The sequence below is a fragment of the Rhyacophila brunnea genome, unplaced genomic scaffold (assembly GCF_057557595.1).
Source record: "Rhyacophila brunnea isolate RB1 unplaced genomic scaffold, BYU_Rbru_1.0 scaffold_13, whole genome shotgun sequence".
Classification (NCBI taxonomy): Eukaryota; Metazoa; Arthropoda; class Insecta; order Trichoptera; family Rhyacophilidae; genus Rhyacophila; species Rhyacophila brunnea.
Genome location: NW_028232785.1, coordinates 29044602 through 29068179, shown reverse-complemented (window position 1 = coordinate 29068179; position 23578 = coordinate 29044602).

Genomic DNA, 23578 nt, shown 5'->3' with positions numbered 1-23578 from the left:
GTGTAGGAAATTTTAGGTACAGGTAACACATCGCGAATTAAAAATACCTACGCCGTAAAAACCTAGCAAAAGTTAATCGCCTCCAGCAATTGTTTTATCATAACTCGAACATTTTTAAATACTATAATCATGCCTTAAAGATATAACTATTAAATCGATTTTTGTATATCAAATTATTGGTCAAATCAATTGAAAATCGTACAGCGCTTACTTAACTTAATCTTTGACACTGTAAAATCAATTTTATAATATGAAAGTCATTTCGTTCATCCATAACTATTATTTTCTATTAGGAATCAAATTTAACCTTCTAAATTTTAATCCTTATGATTATAAAAATTACAGCAGATAGCCAGACATGTCGTCATATAACGTCATATTTTATCTGAATTCGAAAATTCGTTGAAAAAATTAATTAAATTACCGTTCCGCGTAGCATGTTCCATAGGAAGCTATACAAATACATACCTAAATACCGTGTCCGCGCATTGCAGAGATTACAAAATAATTAGTACCCGTTATTACCGCTCCAAAAACGCCATGCTCCAGCCGTGGGTATAAAAAATCGAGCTCAGCACTATGGAAAGGCAGTCTACTCCATCCTACTCTAGAGTGCAGTCAGTCTACTCCAGAGATCAGCCTACGCTAGTAGGTCACATCCAGCAGCCTTCTAGTCTTGTTATGGTTATCACCTTACGAAGGTTTCCGGCTTGACAAGTAGCCCTCGCCTAGCAAGACTGGTCGACTCCCCTTGAGGGTAACCAGCGCAGCCAACCAGCCACCAATGCCGTCGACCATTTTTTTCTGCCAGTTAGAATCAGTGCATCTCTTTATAGCCCGTTCAGTTACCATTAATATAAATAACTTCAGTGTCAGGGAGAAGTATTTTCATAAAGTTGGTGGGGCTATCAATTTTTTTTTTATTGACTTTTTCGCCTTGACTATTTTCATGTTGTGCTTACTGACTTATGCATAGTGATGACAATTCTCATGTTGTGCCTGTGACTTATGTGTTTTATGTACTGTATTGCTGTCAAATAAATATTGTGCAACCCTGTTCGAGCGTATTTTCGTCCACCACCCACTCTCTTCCACTGTCAAAAATGTTAGTTGGCTAGCGATATTGAATATTGCGCAATATAGCCGGAATCAGTATCTATAAAATATCTAAAATTTTCTATGATTTAATCGCAAAATTGAATATTTTTTTTACTATTTACTATGTCTTGGATTAGGCAGAGATTAATTGGATTTAAAAACTAAAAAATACTAAGTAGGTATCTACATTTTGTAGTCATGGTCATCGAATAAAATGAACATAAATATGTTTGACTTACAAAGTATAGTGTGCACAATTTATGTTGGATATTAAAAGTCCACCTCCACCCTTTGCCACTGCAAAACACGTACCTATATAAAATAGTTTAACCCTTTGGCTGCTACGATGTTGTGCAAAATCCGGTCGAAGATTGCTACCTACCAATAATTGTCGATAAATTAAAGTATTGTGTTATTTTTAGACACCTTACCACTCTAATTGATTCTGCGAAATCGGAATATTATGAAAACACGTTTTGTAATTAGTTTATCGTTTTGAATAGATAATGAGGCTATTAGATATCCCCCACTTCGTCTGCCTTTAAAATTAATTGAAATTCTCTTTCTCGCTCTATCATACTGACTGAAGGTAGGTAATCATAACATAATCAAAACATGCATAGGTACATCGTTATATTTACGAAACAATATGGGAGATCACTATGTGAAGTTGCAAAAAAAAAAAAAAATCGGAGTGCCACGATCGATATCAATACATAGGAAATATTTTCTATCCGAATCTGGTTACTGTGGGTATAGAGTTTCCTATATTATGTATCGAAAGGCATAAGTCACATCTTATCTACCAAGTTAGTGAGCTTTGTCTAAAAATTTATTTGAAATACATCTTATAGCACTAGAATCCTAATGCACCTAGGATTCTTCAGCCTATAGATATAACTGTTTTCCCTCCAGTTAAAGCTGCAAAATATCGCAAAATGCTGTTTTCATCCTTAAAGATTTTACGATGTAGTGGGCAATTAAACAGAAGAAAACCTTAAAAATATTCAAAATACTAGCGGAGGTAAACAGATGAAACATTTTTTATACCATACCTACCGATTGCGGAAAAACTTATCTGACAACAGCTAGAGCATAGAAAATATAAGCCAATTAAATGTATCTAATGTGTCCGTGCCGAGAGAGAATGCAACATGGCAATAGATACTGAACGCATGGAAGAAATAAATGAAAATTTGGTAAATATAATATCTACAGTTCTTCAGTTCCATTATCATGGCCTCAGATACCAAAAATAAACGATAAACATTTTTTACAAAGAGTTCCATTCGCCATTACTTTGCAAAAATATAGAGATATTTAGGACCAAAAAATGGAAAACAAAAAAAGTGCAGAGGAAGATAAAAAAATAGCACATTTTAACGAGGCAATTGAAAGTAGAGGCAATCAAAAATAATAAAGTTTAAAAAATGGCGGCCAAAGACGTTGTGCGATTTGTGAAATAATAATAAAACATCTTAATAAATTAGAATGTTCAGTGTATAACGATAGCTTCCATTCAAATTGCGTTCCAAAATCTCAGCAGGTCCATGTCCTAATTGAGATTGTTTATTTTTGTTTCTCGCACAAAAAAACAGAGCTTTTGCGAAATTCCGAGGGCATTAATTTATGGATCACTTCCGACCAAAAATGCTCACTGGCGAATTCAATAAAGTCCATTATAAAATAAAATCAAGGGCTTGTTTATCTCTTACGGGATAATATTCTCTTGGCTTGCACACATTTTCTATAAAACTTAGGTACTACCTACGAAAATGTTCTGACTGGCCTTGTATGGCATGTAAGTAAATCTGAAATCGTTTGAAATTTTACGATTCTATATTATGCGCTAATGCAAGTTACTCATCATCATCATCAGGGGCGCGACAACCCGGTGTGGGTCCTGGCCTCCTCCAACAGCTCCCTCCACCTGGCCCTATCCAGTGTGGCTGCTTTCCAATTTGGTACCCCCAGAATACGGCAGTCACTGGCAGCTCCATCTAACCAGCGAATCTTTGGCCTCCCTCTTCTTCTACGTCCTATTGAATTGCTGGACATCACTCTCTTTGCCGGTTCATTGTCATTCAAACGGTGCACATGACCTAGCCATCGCAGTCTCCCAATCTTAATTGATTGAACTGCGCTGCAATCTTCGCACAGTCCGTAGAGCTCAGCATTATATCTTCTCCTCCAATTGGTGCCATCCCTGATCGGTCCATATATACGGCGGAGAATTTTTCTTTCAAAGATGTTCAGGGCTCGTTCATTTCGCAGAGTTAATGTCCAGGTTTCCGATGCGTAGGTGAGCACTGGCTTTACAAGTGTTTTGTAAAGAGTGCTTTTAGTTCGACGAGATAGTAAGCGGGACTAAAAATGTCTTAACAGACCAAAGTAGCATTTATTCGCAGACATGATTCTCTTGTTGATTTCTTCTGTAATATCATTATGTCGAGTTACAAGAGATCCAAGGTATATGAAACTGTCGACCGTATCAAACTTGTATGCACCAATATCTAACTTTGGTGCGACTTCTCGTGGTGTGACATAGACAGGCATGTATTTGGTTTTTGCCTCGTTTATTTGTAAACCCATTCTTTTGGCAGAGGCTTCTAGTGCTGTGAATGCCTTTTTCAGCGCCAATTCTGATATGGCAATGATGTCGATATCATCGGCATACGCCAGCAGCTGCACAGGCTTAGTAAATATCGTGCCGCTGCCACGGGCATCAATCTTTGCATCCCGTATCGTCTTTTCTAGCGCAATATTGAAAAGAAGGCATGCCAGAGCGTCACCTTGCCTTAGGCCATTCAGTGATACAAATGGCTCGGATATTTCCGCTTGAAGCTTTACCCGGCATTGTACTGGTGTCATTGTCATCTCTACAAGTTTAATTATTTTCGCCGGAATTTCAAATTCTCGCATTGCTTCGTATAGCCGGTATCGATTAATGCTATCATAAGCTGCCTTAAAATCGATGAACAGGTGATACGTGTTAATATTAAATTCAGTGGTCTTTTCTAGAATCTGCCTTAGAGTGAATATTTGAGTAACACATGATCTCCCTCGTCAAAAGCCTCCTTGGTAGTGCCCGAGTATTCCTTCTACAATGGGTTCCAGCCGCTGGAATATCAGAATCGACAACAGTTTATATGCAGAGTTAAGGAGTGTCACCCCTCTGTAGTTACTACATTCTAGTTGGTCTCCTTTCTTGTGCAGGGGACAAATCAGCCCATCCTTCCACTCTTCTGGCATCTTTTCTGAAGTCCATACTTGGTGGATTAGGCCATGTAAATATTTGAGCAGGGTTTCTCTCCCACATTTTATTAATTCACTCTGGAGGTTATCTATTCCAGGCGATTTGTTTGTTTTTAACCTTGACATGGCACCTTTTACCTCATTTAATGTCGGTGGTTCTTCGTTATCATCCATGCCACTTTGTACTGATTCCTGGTCATGAGTATTAATGTTAGTGTTGCCGGCATCATTATGGGGGGTATTTAAATGTTGATCAAAGAAACCCACCCACCGGGCTAGAATACGGTGCTTTTCTGTGAGTATCATGCCATTGTCATCCTTGCACATTGTGGTACGAGGCTTGAATTATTATTCTTTCTATAGAACAGCCGACTTTCTTGGGCTTTATAGTGTTCTTGGAGTAGGATCATTTCCTTTTTTAAATAATCACGTTTCTTTTTCTTGTGTAGTTTCTTTTCTTCACGCCGCCGCTTTGTATACTCATCGTCTGATGCCCGTGTTTTCTTCTGTAGCATCATTAAGTAAGCCTCTTTCTTTCTCGTAGTGACTTCGCGGCAATGTTCGTCAAACCATTCTGATCGTTCACCTGTTTTTCGGCGTCCTACGGTATCATTAGCTGAGGATACTATGGCAGTCTTGCACTCTTTCCAGTGTTGATTCACCTCTTCATGGTCTCTAACCTCAACATTGTCGCTCAGGTGAGTGTTCAAGCTCTCCTGGTACCGAGCCAATTCCTGCGGAATCTTCAGTTTCTCTGTGTCAAATGGTTTTGCTCTTGCTCCCATTTCCTTTTTGGTGTTCGAGATCTTTGCTCTAACTTTTCCACACACTAGGAAATGGTCTGAGTCTACATTAGCCCCTCTGTATGTCCGGACGCTCATTAGATCCGATCTGTCCCTGTTGTCTTTCAAAATATGGTCTATTTGGTTTATTGTGCACCCATCCGGGGATTTCCAAGTTCCCTTATATATTATATCCTTACGGGGAAACATTGTGCTACCAATAACCATATTTAGTGACGCTGCACAGTTAATTAGTCGGGTACCATTGTCATTACTTTCATTGTGAAGACTATGTTTTCCGACAATGGCAGTGTAGATCTCCTCCCGTCCTATTTTGGCATTTAGATCACCGAGTATTGTTTTGACATCGTGATTTGGGCAACTGTTGTACGTGCTTTCTAACGCATCGTAGAAGTCCTCTTTTTCCTCATCCGACTTATCCTCTGTAGGGGCATCTACACTTATAAATGAGTAATTGAAGAAACTTCCTTTAATTCGAAGTCGCATGATCCTTGGGTTGACTGGTTTGAACCCAATAATTAAATGTTTCACTCGTTTGCTTACGATGAATCCAGTCCCAAAGTGATGTTCACTATCATGGCAGCTATAGAGTATAGTGCAGTCTCGTTTCTCCATCACTCCTTGACCAATCCATCGCATCTCCTGTAGGGCCGTAATATCACATTGGTATTTTATGAGTTGTTCTGTAAGGAGTTTAAGTGCTCCTGGTCGATAGAGTGATAATGTATTCCATGTTCCAAATCGTATTTCCTTAAAGCGTTTGCCAGGTTGTCTGAGTTTAGTGTCCGGTTTCCGAGGCTGTTGGTGTGGTTTCGTAACAATGTGTTTTTTTACGGGATGAGGTTGTTAGCCCCACGCCCAACCCCCTTTTCGGAGGGCCATTTCTTCCTTCTCCGTTAGCCCTGACTACACCTTCCACCAGGGTTGACTACCTGATCTTAGGTGTAGTTGCTCAGGTTTCCAGGGTTCACCACGTGGAGGTAGAGATAGGAATTGAGTAGGAGAGGCTATGCGACACTATCGGGATACAGTGTTGTGCGGTACGCATGCACTACCCCGTTAGATGTTAGTTAGGTTATTTTGTTTCTCGCACAAATAAACTGAGCTTTTGAGAAATTCCGAGGGCATTTATGGATCACTTCCGACCAAAATTCTCGCTGGCGAATTCAATAAAATCCATTTTAAATCAAAGTAAAAGGGATTTTTTTATCTCTTTCGATTGAGTATTCTCTCGGCTTGCACAAATAATATTCTTATAACTTTCTAAATTACTTACCTACAGAACCTCCATAAAAAAAATTTTTGACTGGCAGTAAATCTGAAATCGTTTGAAATTTTACAATTCTATGTGCGAATGCAAGTTACTAGGTGTCAAAAATCATATTTGATTCAATACTGCGGCAAATCCAGGAGAATCATTAGGTACCTATAAATAGAAATAGGTCGATATGTCGGTACCTACCTAAACTTTAGCTGGAAATATTATGCCATTAAAAAATTCATTTCAGTGGTTGGAAACAAAGTGTATTAATAAACATAAAAGGTTTAACAAGACTTTAATATTTTGACGGGTTCGCGTTGTCTAGTTAACTTCCGTTGTGCAAGCAAGCTGAGCAATGACACGTGTACATTTTTTTAATTATAGGTTGGTACATGATTAGGTATCTATTTAATTTATCAAAATATTTTTGCCATTCACTCGCGAGTTTTGAAAGTTGTCAGGTGTACTATTATTTTAATGTAGGTACCTAATGTATCCGAAACTGTGGTCTCGCAATATGGACCATTGAAGTAGAGATGACATTTCAATTATTAGATTTAGTGGTATATATTATTTTGTTAGTAATGTACACAACACATTTTTCAGATAGGTAGTGTCACTCCGAAAGGATGAGGAAGGGTCTGATGTAGGATCTGGTACCCCTCCCGGACCTTTGATAGTGTGGCAGATGAGGTAGATTTCGTCTTCTCCTTCTTTCGGGGACATGCTTGTTGAGTGACAACGCGGATTTCAAGAATAACGGCGTATTTTATTAGACAAGAATACATTGATTACAGCAAGTTACAGCGTAATGTACATTTAACAAGAATATTTATAAAAATTAATAAATTTAAATTGGCGGAGACGTCGACGCCGGACGCGGCCGACGTCGACGTATCGCTCGAAAGTACGAAAACCGAATGACTCAACCTTTTTGGGACCCAGGTCAGCTCCAGGCAAGAATTAAACAATACCCACTACACGACTTCACTGAAAATGACGAAAAGGCACGCTTCGCAAAATACCCGAAACTTGTAGGTAGTTAGGTACCTGGGTTTCGAAGCCGAAGTAGACCTTTCGCTGCGCGTCTGTTGGCATTATTCAAAATTATTACTTACTAGGTACCTAGTAGGCTAGTAGGTATGATTTTAAAATATTTCTTTGCTATGTACATCGCCAGCGTTTTGGAAGATGCCTGCGTATTTTTTTTGAATTTTCGGCGGCTGGCGAATAATTATTGCTGGGCAAATGCGATCAGACATATTTTTACAAAATAATATGAAACAGTTTTGAGTGAAATAAGACTAAATACGATTAGGTATATTGTATGGCTTGAGATTAATGAATTATTTATATTTATTTATTCAGCAAATGAATTTAATATAAATGCTGCTATGATAATTATTAAGTATGAATTTAATAATGCTTTAGAGTTTAGGAGAATGAGTGTAATGCTAGGGTGGATTATAATAAAATAATAATATTATATAGTTTAACCTAGTTTATTATCCAAACCCTATAATATAACAGGGCTGCCAACTACATTTATATTTTTTTTTCAATATTAAAGATAGGTACATAAAAACATCAGAAACAAACCCGTCGCTATAATACCCCATGAGTTCCGTCACCATGGACGACCATCACTTACTCGCAGCGATGCTACAAAAGAGATCTCCGCGCTGCTTGTTTCACATGTTGCAAGACGTTGCGATGGACCTAGGTAGGTCGTACGACCTTGTTCTTGCACTATGCCCCAACACTGGGTAATCGATGACTGGGTGAAGTACGTACTCGTAGCAAACAACAATAATCAGTAAGTATACCAAATTATATTCTATCATATGAGCGCATCAAAAATAAAAATATATTTAGGAATATTATAAAACTAGAATAATTATAATTTACTTGTCAGCATATTTTTTTAGTGGGTAATTGATGAATTAATGATGAATGATGATAAATAATGAATTAATGAACCGATTAATTGGTGTTGGTTCAGTTTAAACCTGGTACAAATAATAATTTTTAAATAACAATTCAGGTGTTTATAAACATACATGTTTCTATTCTCCAGATGTTTGATGGTTTTGGCAGGAAACAAGACGTAGTATTAATTTATTCCGGTAGGAAATTCCAATACAACGTACAATGGCACAACAAGAAAAACAACGTTTATTTTATTAGGTATCAATTAATATTCAGAGGCAACTTCATACAAAGGCGGCAAGATCAGTTGGTTTAAATCAGATGGCAATATAAAGGTAGTCGATCAAGGTGGCGTCTGACAAATAAACAATTTCGTACAAATACCCTTAATATCCACAACCCCCAGGATTGCTAGGCAAGAGATCATAAAATAAACATACCTATCTTACATTTATAAGGGTACACACAGTATGAATCTTATCATTTATTAAAGCAAAGGACGTCCCGAACGTGCATATTATGAATATAATATACGATGGCAGCGACATAAGACTCGACCTATAGGGTCATGGGTCCCAGGTTCGAATCCTGGCTGACATCATATCTCATAAAAATTAATTCTGTTAATGCAACCTCCACTCTGTAAAGGCCAACATGATTTTAATAGGATCGGACATGGCCGAGAAAAATATTGCATTCAAAAAAATATTCACTAGAAGGTCTCATTAGATGTCTTTTAAGACAATTACGTCATGATATGCAAATGGACATAAAGTGCATTTATTTATATTATTTATACACAATACTTATATTACTATCAAGGTTTTTTTGCCCAGAATGTGCATTTCACGTACTCTAAGCTGAGAAAGACGCGAGCAACTATAAAAGCATATATGACATTTATAAGGTGTTTAACCGGTAAGTCCTTTTATTGGATTTACGCGAGAAAACATTGTCCTGACATTGATAAGAAAAAACGCATGTGTGAATCATTTTGAAGTTTTTTCAAGCATTTCCGCATCAAAAAACTGCATTACATATGCTGCAAATCAAAATACGTCAGAAAAGTACCAACTTATGTTCCCAAATAACTACATAAGCATATATTGCAGTTAAAAGGTCTTCGCCAGTATACGTCTTCATTGTATGTGTTTTAAGAGTACTACTTTGCAAACATATATATGGGCATACGGTGAATTAATAAGATTATTTACCAGTGTATGTCACTTCATGTCTTTTAAGATAACTCAGTTGCGAGCATCTATATAAGCATACCTTGCATTTATGAGGTTTTTCATGTCATTTCATGTTTTTTGACACAACTAAGTCGCAAGCACCTATATGGGCACACCTGACGTTTATAACTTATTCACCTGTCATTTCATGGTTTTTTAAATTAATAAGTTGCGAGCATCAAGATGAGCAAACATTGCATTTATGAAGTTTTTCACCTGTGTGTGTCATTTCATGTCTTTTAAGATCACTAAGTTGCGACCATCTATATGTGCATACTTTCCATTTATGACGTTTTTTACTTTTGTGTGTCATTTAATGGTTTTTAAGACTTTGCTTTGACTTAGAAGTTGCGAGCATCCATATGGGCATACCTTGCATTTATGAGGTTTATCACCTGTGCCATTTCATCGATTTTACAATAACAAATTTGCGAGCATCTACATGGGCATACTTTGCATTTATTAGGTTTTACTCCAGTGTATTATTTCATGTCTTTTAAGATGACTATGTCGCGACCATCTATATGTGCATACTTTCCATTTATGACGTTTTTTACTTTTGTGTGTCATTTAATGGTTTTTAAGACTTTGCTTTGACTAAGAAGTTGCGAGCATCCATATGGGCATACCTTGCATTTATGAGGTTTATCACCTGTGCCATTTCATCGATTTTACAATAACAAATTTGCGAGCATCTACATGGGCATACTTTGCATTTATTAGGTTTTACTCCAGTGTATTATTTCATGTCTTTTAAGATGACTATGTCGCGATCATCTATATGAGCATACTTTGCATTTATGAGGTTTTTCACCTGTATGTGTCATTTTATGTTTTTTAAGACTACTAAAATCCGAGCAACTATATGGACAAACCTTGCATTTATGAGGTTTTTCACCTGTGTCATTTGATCGATTTTACAATTACTAATTTTCGAGCATCTACATGGGCATACTTTGCATTTATTAGGTTTTATACCTGTGTGTTATTTCATGTCTTTTAATATGACTATGTCGCGAGCATCTATATGAGCATACTTTGCATTTATGAGGTTTTTCACCTGTGTGTGTCATTTTATGTTTTTTAAGACTACTAAAATCCGAGCATCTATATGGACATATCTTGCATTTATGAGGTTTTTCACCTGTGTGTCTTGACATGATTTTTAAGATTACTAAGATGCGAGCATCTATATGGACATACCTTGCATTTATGAGGTTTTTTACCTGTGTGTGTCATTTCATGTTTTTTAAGACTACTTTTTAGCGAGCATCTATACGGGCATACCTTGCATTTATGAGGTTTTTTACCTGTGTGTGTCATTTCATGATTTTTAAGACTACTAAGTAGCGAGCATCTATATGGGCATACCTTGCATTTATGAGGTTTTTCACCTGTGTGTGTCATTTCATGCTGTTTAAGAGTACTAAAACGCGAGCATCTATATGGGCATATATTGCATTTATGAGGTTTTTCACCTGTGTGTGTCATTTCATGTTTTTTAAGACTACCAAATTCCGAGCATCTATATGGACATATCTTGCATTTATGAGGTTTTTCACCTGTGTGTGTCATTACATGGTATTTAAGATTACCAAGATGCGAGCATCTATATGGACATATCTTGCATTTATGAGGTTTTTCACCTGTGTGTGTCATTTTATGTTTTTTAAGACTACTAAAATCCGAGCATTTATATGGACATATCTTGCATTTATGAGGTTTTTCACCTGTGTGTGTCATTACATGGTTTTTAAGATTACCAAGACGCGAGCATCTATATGGACATATCTTGCATTTATGAGGTTTTTCACCTGTGTGTGTCATTTCATGTATTTTAAGATTACTCAGTTGGATGGTTCGATATAAGCATACATTACATTTATGTGGTTTTTCACCTGTGTGTGTCATTTCATGTTCTTTAAGATATCTCAGTTGCGAGCATCTATATGGGCATATTTTGCATTTATGAGGTTTGTCACTTGTGTGTGTCGTTTCATGCTGTTTAAGATTACTTGGTTGCGAGCATTTAGATGGGCATACTTTGCATTTATGAGGTTTTTCACCTGTATATGCCATTTTATGTACTTTGAGATGATTTATTTGCGAGAATATATTTTCTTGATTTTTATGAGCAATCACGTCCATGTGAATTACTTTGTGGCTTTTTAGAGCACTTTTGCATTTAAAAACTGCGTTACAAAAGCTGCAAATCAAATTACGTGAGAAATGTACCACTTTTCTCAGAATAAGTCGAAGTTCCTTCGGAGTCTCTCGTTCTGAGATTTCTTTTTTAATGTTTTGTTCATCTATCGTCACCTCTGAATACTGTATCATTCTATCTTGGATTCCGTCAGGTGAGGATTGTTGACACCTTTCTATATCGTGATGATTTGTGAAAAGGCCTTTAGTAGAAACCTATAAAAACCAAAATAATCGATGTCAATATTATTATAAATTAAATTTTATAATATTCCATTTGAGTTATGTTTTATTCTTTTGCCTTTCAGCATCTACAGACATTAAAAGTGTAGTGAGAATGAAAATGACGTTAAGAAATGGTAATAGTACCAACATTGATACTAAAAATACAATGTTACCGTAAATAGTTTTTTTTTTAAATCCACCTATATGTAACATCGTAAAGCAAATGCACAAAACAGAGAACGACACAATTGTGGTGCAACTCTTGGTAATATGTGAAAATTTATTATAGTTTTTAATGCCAAATTTTAGATTGATGTGAATGAGATAGTTTCACTTTACTGTGTTTATTTATAATATTTCTTGATAAAATAATAATTAAAGAACACCAAAATAACGTACATACTATGAGGCAGTTTCGCACTCCGTTCGATAAAAACATTATAAGCTTCGTGGAAGCACTTCGTACCCTTAGGTACCCTTATAGTACCCGTAGGCACAGCCTCAACCTGCCTCCCTCACCCTGCAGTGATGCTACAAAACGACCTACGTGCTGCAGGTCTGACATGGCGGGAGGCACAGGAGTTGGCGATGGACCGAGGGAAGTGACGCCAACTTGTGCTTGCCCTATGCCCCAATGTTGAGACGTGACAGGGTGAAAGAAGAAGAAGACGAAGAAGAAGCTTCGTGTAGTAACTAGTAATTTCTGTGTCAGTGTGTTATTGGAGAGTGTGCACATTGTCGGAAGATGCCGAAAGGTGAAACCAATGTCACAAACAATATTCAAATTGAGAGAATTTATATTTAAATTTTATCAAGCGATTTCGATCAACAGTTTAAGCAATATATTAATATATCATACTTCTGAATTCGTAAGGGAACGCATACTAAGTGTCCGGCAGTTATCCAAAAAGCGACACTGAAGACATGAGAATGAAAGCTATACAAAGACTAAATAGTGAATTTTACAGGAGTGCCTATTAACATTAACTGATATTCAGTTTAGTTTCAACAACTTTACTAAAAAAACCAATGAAGACATTATTTGAAAATTATAATAGAATGTGATTGGGTCATCGATATTTTTAATATGAGTACTGATCACTTCAACTAATTGAGTCATATTTTGTGTTCTCTTAATTATTTAATTGATATATACCTGCAGCAATACAATCAGTTATTGTGGATTTAATAAGTGTTTTATTCAAAACTCAATAATTACCCAGTATTAATCAACCTATCATATTAAAGAAGTTAAGACTTTAATTAATGGCTCTCACAATAGTGAAGCGCTTTCTAAATGAAGTGACCATAGGCAATCGGCTTATATATTTTAAATCAAAGTAGGTAGGTATTGATTACCTTAATTATTTTTTTCAATACGACTGGCTATTAATAGTACGGAGATTTAATGAAATTTTAAACGTCAACTTCATGTTGATAAAAATCAACGAATAGAGAAGTAAATGTGAGCGTAGTTATACACAAACAGCCAGGCCACAATTTTGAAAAATAAATGAATTATTGTGATTTCCATAATTTCACACGTTTGTTTTATATTCTGCACAAATCAGCCAAGCTGCTGTCATACAAAAATCTCATATAAATGCGTTTTAAAGATTTTGCAAATCGCAGAATATGACATTTTCGATTTGCATAAAGCAACCAAACTGCTCTCATACAAAAATGTCCTATAAATGCGTTCTTAAATAAGCCACATTAGATCTGCAAAAAGCAGCCACATGGTAATATTATGTACTTACCTAATTATTAAAAACCTGACTGTAAGGTGTGTTTTTCTACATTCAATTAATATACATTATTTTCTCAATTACATTATATGTTTTTCATTTTATTATATATAACACATAATATAAAATAATATATATATTTTTTTAAGTTAAAATTAGTGCCAGGCAGCTAAATACTAATGTATGATTTACAAGGTTTTCAGACTATTTTCAGAACTTTAAAATTTACATAATACTTGTACAACTTTTTTAAGAAAATAGATGAAAAATAACCCTTTTTCTACAAAAATAAGAGTTAGCTGCATTCAAGAATTAACACTCTAAAAAACCCGTTTTGCACAAAACAGCCTGGACTGCTAAAACACCAGAATTTCATAGATGTCATGCTTTTATCTCTTTATAAGTTACACAAATTCATATATATATATATATATATTATATACTATCTATCATTCGAAAGGTATAGACAGTATACAAAGGCTTTGTGGATTTAAAGAAACACGCTTTACATAAAAGTGCTCCTATCTCTGTTTGAGGTTTGTGTGGACTGGCTGGTTTGCGTATAACTACGCTCATGTTACAATATATAAAATTGAATGTACCCCATTTACTGGTGTGTAATCTGAATATGAACATCCGGGTTGAGGATCTTCATCAGAAGGATCTTCACCCGTCGCAGCGAACTGAAATAAACAACGTTTTATGTTGTAAATATTTACATAATATAACAAATTAAAATGTTATTATCTAGGTGGAAGTAGGCTGTTGACATCCGACATAAATAGTGCACACTTAACATTATCAGGCATACTTATTTGTTTTCATTAAATCGAATTTTATGAAAATAGGACTTGATCAATAATTATTGTCAACCACCCCATAATATAATATAACTATGTCCAATCCTAATAGAGTCATATGGGCCTCCACCAATGACATTAATAATGGACAGTGCTCTCAACACAGTAGCTAGCAAGTAAATTCGCGCATAGCGACATTGGCATATGCATAGGTAGTTGTCACGAAATTTCCATTATCCGATATCACGCATCGGAAATTTATAGCAATATCACCTTTATTGTAATAGCGTTAGAACAGTGTTTCTAGTGTCAATGTTCATTTGGCCGAACCCGTTCGAACCGAACCATTCAGCAGACCGACAAAAAGCATCAGGAATTTATATCAATATCACCTTTGTTGTAATGGCGTTAGAACAGATTATGCCATTCGGCAGACCCGACAAAAAAGTGAGTGTCATTTTTTTTCCAGATGCTTCGTCCATATTAATGGCATTGGCTGTATTTGTATTAACAGATTTTATTTTTACGTGAAATGGATGTCAGCCACTTGCTCAACCTATTAAGTCCATAATCTGACTAATACACAAATTGAAAAACAATATGTGTACCAACATGCTAGACCCAGGATTCTAACCTGTGACCCACGACGCTATAGGACGATGTGAAATTGTAAACATAAGTACGTATTAGGTACGTATTATTGCAGAACCCATTTTGTTAATTCGAAGAAAAGACCACTGCAGGTATAAACCTTTTTGTTCCTTCCGATTTAAAAATAATATTGTCCAGCAAGAGAAGACTAGCATTTTGATGGCCTAATGTTAATATCCCGTAAGTGTCTTTTTACAAATTGCGAAGGCCGCTAAAAAAACTTAATATTGAATATTGAAATGAAAAAAAATGAATAACCCGTAACGTAAAAGTGGTAAAGCAAAGGCACAAAACGACTAGTTTAATGATAAAAGCCAATAAAATGTGACATACCTATAACGTATAAAAATAAACATCCAAATTTGTTATATTATTACTTACTATTTTACCTGTTAAATAATTCGAAACTGACATTTTGGAGCTGAACTCAACACACGTTATGCAATACGCTTAACAGCTTAGAGGCAAGATACGGGCTATTAAAGGTTTATTCCTGGAATGTTCAGATACGGGAAATTACTATAATGACTGTACCATTTTCGCTAAAATAATTACAGATATGGGAATTTCACATTCGATGAACAGTATTGTTGTTGTTTTTAGTACTTACATCAAAAAGACATTTTCGTCATATAGGTCGGATACGGGGTATTGACATTAGAACATCCAATTATTAATTTTTTGCTTAATTGACTGCGCATTTGTCGACAAAATTATGAATACCTTTGCTTAACCAAATAAAGGATCTATTTACCTCTTTTAAGGGTGAATTGCTGTCGTCCTCGATATTTTCCTGTTTAACTGACACGTCAAATCGACCCTTGCCCTTGAAGTGATTGACGTCTATCCGTTGGTATGCACGGTCGCCGATTATCTCCGCTGTTTTGTCAGGCAATAATTCATCGTTTGTTTCAGTTTTTACTTCCATTTTATGCGGTATTTGATATCAGAATCTGTCAATAGCTTCACGACCACGTGCGTCGTGTTTTAATAGATAATATACAATGGCATAGACAAAATGACTTCTACCAATTTACCATAGACATCAGGAGATCGACCACAAAGCAGAGTGGTAATACTGACAATATTGAATTGATCAGTAACTACCAATATAAACAGAGCTTAATGCTGTAAAGATCTATAACTGGGGACATACCTACCTTTGGGATTTTTGTAAAAAGGGGTAACTTTAAGCCAAACAATGTAATTACTTAGTGTAACATAAAATCAGATTTAGGTACCTACCTAGTTTATTTATTATATAATAATATTATAACAAAAAAGATATCATGATTTTATGTGCCATTTCTAGAATCTTGATTGATATTAAACTAACTTACATAGAAATAATAGAATGCGCCACAAACACGAGCGTTTCAATTTAAACGTACCTACCTATCTATAAATGTCATGACGTATAAATAATACATCTTGATGGCACAAAAAACCAGGGCCTTCGGAAGGACACCAGCAGCCCATTGCCCATACCTAGGTAGGTACCACCTTTAAAACAGAACTCGCCGACATTTTAACCCCAAGCGCCAAGTAGAATCAACAAAGTTCGCAACTCCGCCTCACCATTAGGTTTAAAAGATGATAAGGTAACATAAAAATATGATTAATATACACTAGGTAGGTACCATTTATTTGAAAAAATACAATACATATTATTATCACTCGGTATTCATTCATGCGTATTGAATGTACTTTTCCTGACCACCTTTATTAGAATACGTTTTTATAGGACAAATATTTATTTTCTGAAAATGTTTATCAACAGTAAAAAAATATGTTAGGAATTCTCCACAATATGGCATTAACAGTTAATTTTATACAAAAAATGGACTTGAATATTATTTACTTGTGGTTCATATAAAACAAGTATGACTGACAAAGTTTTGTGTGCACTATTTATATTGAATCTTAACAGCATACCTCCCACCATTGGCCACTGGTGGTTTGTGATTATTTCGGTTTCATGTTCCTTCTATAATTTTATTTAGGAATTAAGTAATTTAATAAAAAAAAAAAACGAGTGTCTTAACCATGTCTTAACACATCTATTTTTATTGTACCTATAAAATTGTGTCCATATGATATAATCAAATTTGGTATACTCATTATTGTTGTCTTCTACGGACCTAAATAAATAAATAATTAAAAGTAGGTAGGTGTATATTTTTGTTTTAAAAATTAGTTTGGCAGCCCTAATCTGCGATGTATGAAAGATAATACGAGGGTGGGTCAATAATTCCTTAGAAAAAAGCATTAAAACAGTTTTTATTTTTGTATTTTTTTTTTATTTCTCAACATAATCTCCTTGGAGCTCAATACACTTGGTTAGACGTTTCTCAATTTTTTTTAAACCGTCAGAAAAATAAGTTTTCGGAAGGTCCTCAAAATAAGCATTTGTCCGATCGATGACTTCTTCATTTGAAAAAAAACGTTGTCCACTTAGCCATTTTTTTAAGTTTGGGAAAAGGAAAAAGTCACTGGGGGCTAAATCTGGCGAATACGGTGGGTGGTCGACCAATTCGAACTTCAATTCTTCAATTTTAGCCATTGATCGTAAACATGTGCGAACACGGGCATTGTCCTGATGAAAGAGGATTTTTTTCCTGTTTAAATGAGGCCGTTTTTCTTCAATTTTGTTTTTTAGCTGGTCCAATAAAGATGCATAATAATCCCCTGTTATTGTTTTTCCTTTTTCCAAATAGTCAACGAAAATAATTCCACGTGCATCCCAAAATACAGTAGCCATAACCTTACCAGCTGATTTTACGGTTTTCGCCTTCTTTGGACATGGTTCGCCTTTCGCAATCCACTGCTTTGACTGTTCTTTCGTCTCGGGAGTATAGTGGTGTATCCATGTTTCATCTACAGTCACAAAGCGACGAAAAAATTTATCCGGATTGCGTTGCATGAGCGACAACAGGGCTTTAGAGGCCACCACCCTATTGCGTTTATTGTCGACTGTGAGCAAACGCGGCACCCATCTTGCAGAAATTTTTTTCATGCCCAATTTGTCATGTAAAATAGAAATGACGCTACCTTTTGAGATCCCTGTAACCTCAATTATCTCACTCAACTTTAATCTTCGGTCACTTAACACCATATCGTGGATTTTATTGATCATTTCTGGTGTAGTCACCTCTACAGGACGTGCTGAGCGTGGTTCATCCTTTGTTGATGTACGACCACGTTTAAATTCATTTAACCGGTTATAAATAGTTGCAAGTGAAGGAGCAGATATGCCGTGAACTAAATCCAACTCATTTTTTATTTCCTTTGCTGTTAACCCTTTTATATTAAAATGTTTAATAACAGCTCTAAACTCAATTTTCTCCATTTTCCATTTTTCCATTTTCCACAAGCTTATTTTTTTTTTTTTAAGTAGTTATTTTTTTAAATGTACGAGAAACACACAACAACCCGACCAATCTGATTGAAACTTCGCAGCATACTGAATCGGTAGTGCCGCTGCATGAAAACAAACCGCTTACAGTACTAGTCGCGCCACCTGTTGGCTTTTCTAAGGACTTATTGACCCACCCTCGTATATTACCCACCTATTATTGTTTATGTACGTCATGACAGATTTGAATACCTACGGAGCATGTTTGTGTACCTATATTAATCAATTATTAATCAGTCCTAATGTTAATTTATCATTGTATCCAGTGGCGGCTCGTCCATATGCACCGCAGAACTTCAGCACACCCAAGCAAACTGAGAAAATTTTCATAAAATAATATACCTACATACATTTATGACATATATTATTGAATAATAAACAATTAATATTTAATTTGACGCAATGACATTATTAATGGACGACGCACTCAGTACAGTAGCTAGCAAGTAAATTCGCCCATAGTGACATTCGCACGTGCATAAGTAGACGACACGCAATATCCATTATGCGATATCACGCATCGGGAATTTATAGCAATATCACCTTTATTGTAACGGCGTTAGAACAGTGTTTCTAGTATCAATGTTCGTTTGAACGAACCTGTTCGAACCGAACCATTCGGCAGACCCGACAATTTATAGCAATATCACCTTTATTGTAATGGCATTAGAACAGATTATGCCATTCGGCAGACCCGACAAAAAAGTGAGTGTCATTTTATTTTCTAGATGCTTCGTCCATATTAATGTCATTGATTTGACGAATGTGAACTTTTTTATTATGCATAATAAATATATTTTTATGTACACATTTGGAATAAAGTAGGTAGGTACCTACATCTAGAGATGATTGTCCATTATTTTGATCTGCAAATTTAAAAGTCTAGGATTTATAATAATAAAGATACTCTGGTCTGACCACAACAACAGCACATGGAATATGTTTTCCCACAAAAAATGACTTGAATGTAAAAAGATTTTTTTTCAGAAACCGGAAAAAATATACTTTTTACAGGTAATATTTTTAAGAGAATGTCCTATTATGCAATATAATAACAAATAAAAATCATTAAAAAATTCTGGTAATAGATAAATTGTACCCAACACTTATTCAGAGTTTGAAACTTTACGATTTACTCAAAATTATACAGATGTGACATAGAATGATATTTGCTTGTGGACTTCATTTGTTTTCTATTGATCTAAGAATATAATTTGCATATGGAACCGGTTAGTTTTTAAAACTCAATTATACCCTGCCACCATAAGAGTTTAGATAAGTATGTTGTGGGCGATCTGACAAAAATAGTGCACACTTTTTCAGTCATACTTATATTTTGTTTTCGTTGAATTGAGAATACATTATTATAATCGTGTTAGCTTTATTTTAAACCCTGTCTCACCATACCACAATCTATAAAAATATTCCTTTATCTACAAAATATCTTAAATTTTGTATGATTTAATGGCACAATTTTAGATATTTTATAGATAAACGAATATTTTTTTACTGTTTACTATGTCTTGGATTAGGCAGAGTTGAATTGAATTTGAAAACTAAAAAAAACTAGTTATCTACATATTGTAGTCATGGTCACAGAATAAAATGAACATACATACGCTTGACTTACAAAGTTTATTGTGCACTATTTATATTGGACCTTAAAAGTCCACCTCCACCCTTCGCCACTGAAAACCACGTACCTACTGTCACGACCTCGGACATAAAATAGTTTTAGTAGGTAGGTAATCATAAAACCAAATAAAAACATGCATACATCATTATATTTACGAAACAATATTGGTTTGAATTAATTGTCAATTCTTAATAAATTTAAGATAACATTGTTCTCCTAGCTTCAATATTTATTCGAGGAGGAAATTCCAATCATAACAACACGTATAACTAAAAATATAGCAGGTACCTAACTACCTAAGGAAATATTCTGATTGGTCTCGCATGCCAAGTAAGTAAATCCGAAACCATTTGAAATTTTAGGTTTCAATATGCGCTAACGCAAATTATGCTATGTATCTACTAGTGGTCAGAAATGAATTTGACTCAATACTTCAAACCACTTACTCAGACGCTGTTGTGACACAAGATATAAGAGGATACCATGTTTATTATTGAATTCTTAGATTAAAATCGACCAGTGACGTCCCGTGGGGGTAGACAGTGACGATACCCCGGTCCTGGTGATGATGCAAGGACGTTAAATTCTCAACCAGCCCTGTCCCTAGACCAGATTGAGAGCCCCTGCTTTAGGCTAGCTCAGCACGGGGTCAGAGAGGTTAGTCAAGTAAGAGTTCTAAACGACACTTTTGAACACACCATAGCAATACTGCGATGTAATGGCTTAGAAACGCCACCTAATAATGTTAGGATGACGTCAGAATCTAATGGATATATTATTTATTTGATTTAAAAATTATTTCACGGTTACTACGTGAAACGTCAAAGAACAGCTGGTGATCTGAATTCAATGTCACCGAGCTTACGAGCCGTATTGTGGCTCTCGTAATATAGATCGCGGATCCATTTAAATTAAAAGTCTTCGTAGTTATTGTTTAATTATTTATTTAAATCTATAAAAATGGGGCGGTATTTTGTCAAGGAATGTCACTGAAATCGATACTCTTGTTGGAATCTGCACAATATTAACAACTGCTATAACATGAGCACCGCGATGTCCGAGTGGTAATGTATCCGCTTGGTAAGTCGAGGGTCTCGGGTTCAAATCCAGGGTCTAGTAAAATTCACATGTATTTTTTCATGTCTGTTTAAATCCAGAGCATGGAACAAATAGGTAGAGCAAATGGTTAACATCCATTTCTCGTAAAAAATAATCGTAGGGCGGGCAGGATCCACAATGGATTGTGGAGCCAATTATAATTATAATATAATATTCTAACTATTTAAAAATAAAGTGTTATATGATTATGTTTTTTACAGTGGATTATATTAAAGGAATAATATTATAAAGTGAAACCTATTTTATTATCTAAACCCCATAACATAACAGGGCTGCCAATTACAGTTTCAAAACAAAAATATATTTTTATTTTTCAAAATTGAAGATTGGTACATAATTAAAGTTTAATTTAATATAAATAATTAATTTATTTTGCCAGCATCTATATTATGAGCAAACCTTGCATTTATGAGGTTTTACACCTGTGTGTCATTTCATGTTTATGAAGATCACTAAGTGTCGAGCATCTATAAGTGCATAATTTGCATTTATGAAGACTTTCACCTGTATGTGTCATTTCATGGCTTTTAAAATTAATAAGCTGCGAGCATCGATATGTGCATACCTTGCATTTATGAGGTTTTTCGCCTGTGTGTGTTATTTCATGGTTTTTAAGATTACGAAGTTGTGAGCATCTATAAGGGCATACCTTGCATTTATGAGGTTTTACACCTGTGTGTCATTTCATGTTTTTTAAGACTACTTAGTAGCAAGCATCTATATGGGCATACCTTGCATTTATGAAGTTTATCACCTGTGTGTGTCATTTTATGTCTTTAAAGATCACTCAGTTGTGAGCATCAATATTTGCATTTATTGCATAAATGCGGTTTTTCGCCTGTGTCATTTCATGGATTTTAAGATAACTCAGTTGCGAACATCTATATTAGCAAACATTGCCTTTATGAAGGTTTTCACCAGTGTGTCACTTCATGTCTTTTACAATGACTCAGTTGCGAGGATCTATATGTGCATTTATTTCATTTATGAAGTTTTTCACCTCTGTGATTAATTTTATGGTTTTTAAGATATATCAGTTGCGAGTATCTTTATCTGCATACCTTGCATTTATAAGGTTTTTCACCAGTGTGTGTCATTACATGTTTTTTGAGATTAATAAGTTGCTGGAATCTATATGGGCATACCTTGCATTTATGAGGTTTATCACCTGTGTGTGTCATTTTATGTCTTTTAAGAACACTCAGTTGCGAGCATCTATATTTGCATTTATTGCATTAATGAGGTTTTTCACCTGTGTGTGTCATTTCATGGATTTTAAGATAACTCAGTTGCGAACATCTATATTAGCATACATTGCATTAATGAGCGTTTTCGCCTGTGAGTCACTTCATGTCGTCTAAAATAACTCAGTTGCGAGCATCTATATGTGTATTTATTGCATTTAAGAAGTTTTTCACCTCTATGTTTCATTTCATGGTTTTTAAGATATCTCAGGTGCGAGCATCTATATGTGCATACCTTGCATTTATAAGGTTTTTCACCAGTGTGTATCATTGTACATTACATGTATATTTAGATTAATTAGTTGCGAGAATCTATATGGGCATACCTTGCATTTATGAGGTTTATCACCTGTGTGTGTCATTTCATGTTTTTTAAGACTACCAAGTTGCGAGCATTTATATTAGCATACATTGCATTAATTTGATGAGTTTTCTGTCGGTTTGTTCAAATCTGTCTGTTTAAATCCAGAGCATAGACCAAATAGGTTGAGCAAGTGGCTTACATCCATTTCTCGTAAAAAGTAATGTTATGATACCTGTTTGTGGGGCGGACAAGATCAACAAAGGATTGTGGAGCCAATAAATTTTATTAATATGATAATCAAATTTTAATAACAGTGTTATGTGATTATGATAATTTTAAAAAATCGATTATAATAAAAGAATAATATTATAAAGTCAAACCTATTTTATTATCCAAACCCCATAATATAACAGGGCTGCCAACTACATTAACATTTTTTTTTCAATATTGAATATAGGTATATAAAAACATTAGAAACAAACCCGTTGCTATAATATCTCATGAGTTCCGTCACCACCCGGCTGACCGACGACCAATGGACGACCCTCCCTTCCCCACAGCGATGCTACAAAAGAGATCTACGCGCAGCTTGTTTCACATGTCGCGATTCGTAGGTATCGACCTAGCTATGTCGGACGACCTTGTTCTTGCAC